We start from the raw sequence: 7,910 nt of genomic DNA on the forward strand, positions 1-7,910 counted from the left end.
TCACAGTTACAGAGATTCAAAAAATAATACAAAGCTCCCTAGATTTCAATATGCAGTCACAGAGAAATAATCATCTGAGAAAGCAGCATACACTCACATTAACTTTGTGCCAGAACTAAAAGCTAATCCATAGTACTGCAAAAGATAATGATTGTTCAAAATGTTAGAGAAATACATGAAAAAAACCCTACAGGTTAGGACAGAATTATTTAAGCCACTAATTATTGGTATGACTGCAACCTCGGCAAAAGATCTGCCAATAACAGAACAGAAAAAGACTGAGTTAGTGATCCTACTGCCAGAATTATTGTTGAAAATTCACAAGTTAAGACATACACATACAATGAACTGTAGAACTCTCAGATGGGTTTGTTTCCATACTTCCTTTCATCCAAAATTATAACATAGGAATAAAACCTTGAGTTTCGAAAGCAAAATATAATGAATAAAAAACCTGAAAGTTATTTTTACTTAAGGAGAAAATATGCCTCTCCCAGTCTGAAACCACTGTTCTCTGAGAATAAATTATATTCTAGAGACGGTGATGTCTGAGCATGATCTATACAATCCAAAGCAACCAATACCAAGTTTGCCAAGCACTTCACAGCTAACTAGCAACAATTCCTAAAAGCATCAAAAAGAGAATGAAAATAATAGTGTGTAAGAATACCAAAAAAGTCACCCAACCCTAACTGCAGTACTACCTACTTAATCAGAATTAGTTATGTGTAACTCATCTAAAAAACAAGTAACTTCCAAGGAAGGAAGCCTCTGCATTAACTGCTGTTTAGAAGCACCCCATTTAGATCTCAAAATAAAATGTGTATAAATACACTGTCAATAATGATCTGGCTTTGGAGTTCTCTGAGAGGTTGCAGTCCTCTACAAGTAAACCGAATGAACAACTTGAATAACTACTCTTAGAAAAATGTCACGCTTTTCAAGCAGGTGTTAAGTACATGTCACTTCCTGTTCCACCGCATTCAAAACTGTATTCAAAAAGCAGTCTTTTAAAAAAGAAAACAGCAAGTCAAGGAATCAAAATTCTATTAAATAACATCTTTCACTTTCTGAGACATTGTTTTGACAAGCTTCTCTATATCATTTCATTAGCAGCAGCATTTTTAAAGAAGGGAATGTCACATGAAGTAATAGAATTACATATTCAAACTACCTGTGTATTTTCTGCTATTCTAATTTCTCGGGATGGTGAAAAGTATCCCATTGATGTGAAAAATGTTTCCTGAGGTTAAGATTCTGTTCCCTTAGCTTTAGACATATAATATACAGTTTTCTATGTAAACTAGGCATCGTAACTTTCCTTTATAGTCACTGGACAGAAATAAGGACTTTAAAGACAAGTTTCAACAACCTCATTTTAGTTATATACATAGGAAGAGACGAATTGGGCCTAGAAATTATTATCTCTGTTCACAGATAGAAAGTCAGAAATTTCAGCCGTAGACAACAACTATGTAGATCTTTATAGGTCTTGAGACTTAGTTTAATTTCATTTGACCTAAAATCATCGAAAAGCAGCATGATTTATAAACAGATTTTGAGGAATTTGTTGCATACCAAATGACATCTAGATATCTATGTTAATTGTTTGTTTAAAGATATAGGTACCTTAAACACACATATGTACCAAATATGTTTTTATGGAATACATATATTATAAAACTGATATAATGTAAGTGAAAAAGTGGCACACAGTTTGTCTGTATTCACTTCCTACGTATCCTTTATTTTGGGTTTAAAAGGCAGTGAAAAAATAATGGAATATACAGCATGCCTTTTATCACTGCAACCTTTTCTTCTTGTTTGTTCTTCATCTGTATCTTCACCTTTGTCTTGACGCAGTTTAAGATATCCCTGTTCCTTCAGGAAGGAAGGTTGGACTCGGTGACCTTCAAAGGTCCCTCCCATCTGAACTATTCTATGATTCTATGATTCATCCCCTTGTATTATAAACTTTCTATGTGAGGAGTCTCTTACCAGAAGCTTCCTTAATTGAGGGCTGAACCAGCTTCAATTACTTCCCATGTGTATTGATGTGGAGATCAGTAACAAAAAAAAGTGAAATTACTATGGAACTGTTGATATACTATGAGCCAGCTGCTAGACAGTAACTTGTTAAAAACTCTCTAGAACACAACTCAGCACCCAGAACCTACTTCTATAGAAAAGATACTTAAGGAAATAAAAATAATGCAATTGGACTAGACTAAAATAAAGTGTTCACACAACTGGCTCCAAAGAATTATAAAACCTTATTAAAATCTATGCTTGGCCTTTTGTAAACAGCTACAAGGAGTTATTGAGGTACAAAGGATGAGGCCTGGGAAAAATCCTTAACAGCAAAAGGTAAACTAGAAAAAAGAAAATCCTTAGTAGTAACAGGCAATATGTCTTTACTGAAGCTAATAGTGCAGAAGTTGGCTGTGCAAAATGAAAGATAATAAAAAGGGAATTGCAACAGGAAACTGCTTAATATGGAAATATTCTATTCTCAATTGGCCACTGATTCCTTTAGGCATTTTTCAAACGTAGTTGTGTAAAATCCTCTTCTCAATTCAAAGATTTCATCTTAGGCCACTTCACTCTGTGTTTCGCCATTTATGTACTCTATGCCTTCCCCAAATGATGCACATACCAAACATATACCAACAATAACTGGCTTTCCAGACAATGAGAAGGATGCAGAATTATAAGCCTGAGTGCACACTAAAAACAATAGAAGTTATTTCCAAATTCATCATTTGTGTAACAACATGTCAAGTTTCATAACTAAGAAAAATAACCTACTAGACCCTGAAAAAATGCAGGAGGCAGAAGCAGTAACATTCGCAGGTTTGGCTCCATGTGGCAGTGACAGATGACTAGCCATGTGGCTTGGAAGTGCTCTCAAAAAAAAAAAAAAAAAAGAGTAACATTCACTTCCCAAAACTTAAGGAAAGGACAGCGATGTTGTGAATCTGTTTAGACAGCACTCTCTAATGCTGCAAATATGGTTATTCTCTTTGCACTGATAAAGAATTCAACACCTCAAAAGAACACATGCTTCTTTTTCCCCAAAGGTATGAAAAAATGCAAGAAGAACATAAAAAAAATCTTTATCAGCATGTCATTTGATGCTTTGATCTGTGGAATTCTTTTCAGCTGAAAACTCGGTGGGAAAAATCCTTTAGACTCTATAACAAGAACCATCAAAGCAGCTTAATTTTAAATGGTCAGAACTGGCTGCTTTTTAGCACGAAGACACTAAACTGCAACAAAGACATTTACAATGTTTCTACACAAATTAGCTGTTATTTAAATAAATATATTAAAAAGTATATTAAAAACATAATCTTCAGATGTGGTAGTGCTTAAAGGCCATATAAAAATTTCTAATATCCCACTGATTCTGAAAATCTGAATGCAACCCCTCTGACTTCAATGCAACTCTAACAGTCATTTTGTAAAATAATCTATTAAATGTGTTGAACCAAACTGGAAAACAGGAAGAGAATGCGAAACACCTTTTCATTACAGCATATTAACAGAAACATTAGTTTGGCTTAGATTTATCTTTCTCTGTCAGGCAAGATGAAATTGCATTAAACTACTTTTAGCTGAAGCGAGTAAGAAGAACAATCTGTGAATGAAGAATGTATATGAATAATTAATGTCATGGCCACTGAGTTATTGAATCCCAGTCAAGAGAATTATTGGATGAAATTACTTGTTAACCAAGCCAAGACTCTTTCCTTCATATTCCATGCACAATAAACAGGAAATGGTCACTGCTGCAACAGCTGAAGATAAAGGATAGATAAACAAATGAGAATATAATTAATATCATATCAGTTTTCAATGTCTGGAAATTAATCTAAATAGTTTGCCAAAAAGCATATGAAGCCTATGACAAATTTCAGAGTTGAGCCCAGAACTCACGAGTTCAAAGAACCACCCTTCTTCTCTAATTGATAAAAGTTATGTACATAAAGTTGGCCTAGATAGTTTCTTTTTTTTTTCAGTAACCATGTATACGATGGCCTAAAATCCACTGCTCTCAGGCATCCTCAGATACTTCAAGTGATCTGTTATCCTACTGAATAGTAACACTGACATAAGTGCATTGTTTTGGCAGGAAGCAGGTAATATTTCAGAAAAATTGCTACAAGGTAGGTGTTGGTTACCCTATCTGCCAGGTCTATATACTCTGTAGAAATAAGAATGTTGGGGTTGGAGAAATGAAGCTAAGATAATCTTGGACAAAGACCCAAAAATCACATCAGTGAGGTCTATCTGCCTGTTGAAGAAAACCTCCTGAAGAGTGACACTCAACAGAATCTAGACTGGATATAAAGATCATTTGAATTGGCCTTTAAAGATCATTATGGCTTTGAGAGAAGTAGGTAAAGTAGAAGGTTCTTTATAATACCGTGAATTGAGTGGGGGAAGCTATTTTTAGTCCCCAATTTTATATTTGGGCTTTCAATTTAAACTAGTGGGAATGTGGAGAACTGAAAATATTGCTTTAATATCTCCCCAGCTGTGAACTTTCTCTGATAAGATGGAAAATACTAATATCACCTTATATGTATGCAGCTGCCTTTGTCCCAGAGGATCCTAGGACATCAACAAGCTATTCATAAAGAAAAGTATATTCACTCAATCATAGATTGCAGCAATCAGGTATTAGTCAGGAATACAAAACAAGTTAAAATACGAGACTAAACAAGGATATTTTGAGCACTAATCTCACACAAATCCCTGTGCTTATAGCTCATGATTAGACAACCCTGTAAGATAATAACTTAATTATTCAACAGTTGAATTTGAAAAGTAAGCAGCATTGGAAAAGGAACAAAAATTGAGCCTTTCCTGAGATGTAGAGGATGCAGAATACAGCATTTCTAGTGTAAGGTAATTTTTTATCTCAATGTTGCTAAACAAGGACATGCAAGATAACTGTGGAGGATATGGAATGCTTTAAAGAGATGGAACTGGTATTGTTTTAAGGCAGAGGAAGAGTATTCAAGATCATGAAAGGATCACTATAGAGCAAATCCATGGTGCCTCTAACATTACTAAATAACCATGTTATTTAACAACAAAGTAATAACCATGTTATTTATTAATTGGTAGTAAGTAATTAGTAACGAGTAATAATTTAGTTGTTAGTAATAACCATGTTATTTTGTTATTTAGAAAACAATGAAGTTCTTACTGAACTATTTTCTGCAGACCTTTGTCCACAGTATATCTGGTTTTATGCTACATCATGAGAGTAGCTAATGAAGTTCTGGAAATTCCATTCAAACTTTCTCCTTCATAACTGTTGCAAAATTTTGAAAGGAGGATTGATTCTCCATTTAGCATTTGTTCGGATATCTGTCTCAGATCTGTAATCCTTTCCTGCTCTAGTAGCAAGGCAGTGATCAATGAAAGGCAGAGTGCTTATATCCACAACGGACTTGACAATTAAGTAATACAGGTACATCATAAAATTGTACCAGAAAGCATAAATGCTGTGTAATGGATATGATTTCTCCTTCAAATGCCCAGCATCAGTGCATGTACAGCTAGCAACTAGCATCCAAAACAGCTGCAAATACACAAAGGTGATTTGCATCCCTCCTGGCAGAATCTCATTCCTCTTACTTTACAAACTACCGTTGTCCAACTCCCTTCCTCACGCACTCTGTACCTCCCTTATCGTCTTTCATCTACCTAGTCCTTCTTCAGCCGCTCTCAGCTCTTCCCTTAATCCTGCTGTTTCTCACACACCACACGGATGTCTGTAAGGACTGCTACAGGACCATCTTCATTCTCAAGTCTTGTGTTTCAGATAGGAGGAAGCAAGCAGAAAATAAATTTCATTGCTGAAAGGCCAGAGACACAAGTAAAACCAGGGCTGATTTCTTTCCTGCTTTCTTGTTTACCACTTTACAGCAATGGTAGCAGCACACATGCACACACACACACAAAATTCTGATCTATTGCTGCTTCCTAGAAAGAGCAATGGAAAAGGTAACTTGTCAGAGGTTGAAGTTCATGACATTCAACAGTGATGTTTCCTGTTTCCTTGTTTCTAAAACAGGCTCAAACCATGGCAAATTATTCATGAGAAAAACATGAAATTTGACAATGTCCAGTAGCCTGAGGAAACCATTCCCTGGATATACACTTAGCTGTTGGTATCTTCACTGCTTTGCTGTAAGACCTGATGGAGGTCAAGCTGAAGCCAGCAAGTAGCAGAAGAAGGCAGGTTTGAATGTACCAGTGAGGAAAAATACAGCCCCAACCCAAGCTGGCTCAGCCTAGTTGGGGCAGGGATGTCAGCAAGAGCAGCTGCTTTGAGGAGAGCTCTGCCTTATTATGCCCCAAAAATGTCAATCAGAAATTTGGCCAAGCAACCCTCAAGCCATGAAGGGGCAAAGTCATCTGTAGCATTTTTCCTGCCACACCTACTGTGTTGGAAGATGGAATACTTGAAGAATACCTCTCCAAGAATCTTTTGCTCTAGCCAGTCAAACACCCAAAACAAGTGTAAGATTCAGACATCTGTGTTTTGCATGTTTGCATATGCAAGTGTCTGTGTCTTTCTCCATGGGTCCTGCAGATTTTTCCCCACTAATTTGATTAGCTACCCTAAATAAAAAATAAACTGACCATGGCTTATACCTGTCTGACCAGTTAACCTTTTGGATAATAGCATAGTGCTTACAATATAATAACTAGTGATGCCTGCAATAAAGTTATTACAGCTGGTTAGGGGTCAGTAGCTCTGACCGAGGAAGAGGTGACCAGTCCGGAGAGATGGTCCCAAAAGGAATCACCTTCCCGAGGCCCGGTGTCTTCCCTCAGCTGCTGGCTAGGAGGGCCTGTGCAGAAGCTGTCAGCTCTTTAGTGATTGTCAGCTCATGATTTCAGCTCAGCTCTGCAGGGCAGCCTCCAGGCCAGACCAGGGAGAGAGATGAGAGGCTCGTGTAGCGATTCCGCACAAAGGTAGCTTTATTGGTCCGTACTCCGGCGAAGGGGAGCTAGCGACGACCTCCCTCTCTGCCCTCGCATGGGCAGGGGGCTAGCTTTATAGGGATACAGGGGGTGGGTGTCAGAGGGTAAGGGCCAATGGGTTACAAAGGACCTGCATAGGGTCTCCCAGAGGATTCTGAGTCTCACTTTTCTCGCCGTAACTGAAAGTTAGCTGCTTTCCCAGGGAGTCCTGCTGGGAGATTGCTCAATCTCCTTATCTCAGCAGACGTCCCTCCAGGGCAGGGGCTGGGCATACCCCACAGCTCCCCCTTCTGTATTTATTAAAAAGGCATTCCCGGCAGCCTTTCTGCAGCAACGTAGGAGGCATGAGAACATAAGTAACACAGTAATAATTACAATGAATACCCACAAAGCTCCCTTAATCAAAGATGCAATCCATCCCATTATTCCCCATCGTCCGAAAAGGTCATTGACCCAGTCTAGGCTCTTATCTACTTTTAGGTCATCGAGGCAGCGGTGAGGATGGCATCAACATAGATAAATTTCATCTTTGGACAGGGATGGGGCTTCTGAGAGGGAATATAAGCGATATTTGTTAGCTTTGTGGTGAGAGGGGAGGTTTTGGGGTTTAAGGAGGTTTGACAAGGGTTGAGGGAAGGAGGTATTTTGGGGTAAAAAGGGGTGGTAACATACAAACTAAGGATCAGTTTTTTCAGGTTGTGTCTGGCCTACCGCTTGACTTTTGCCATAGCTTCTTGTTCAGCTTTCTGTTTCGTCGGCTGCCGTGTTGTGGGACGATCTTTTCTCTGGTTGGTGGGCATTCGGCAACATCTTCGTCTCCATGCAGAGCTGGTCTGGTTTTTGGGAGGTCCTGTATTTGATTCAGGAGAGTTCTTGTTGGTGTTTGTGGAAGCAGGATTTGT

Source organism: Corvus brachyrhynchos, unplaced genomic scaffold (assembly GCF_000691975.1).
Source record: "Corvus brachyrhynchos isolate BGI_N302 unplaced genomic scaffold, ASM69197v1 scaffold117, whole genome shotgun sequence".
Lineage (NCBI taxonomy): Eukaryota > Metazoa > Chordata > Aves > Passeriformes > Corvidae > Corvus > Corvus brachyrhynchos.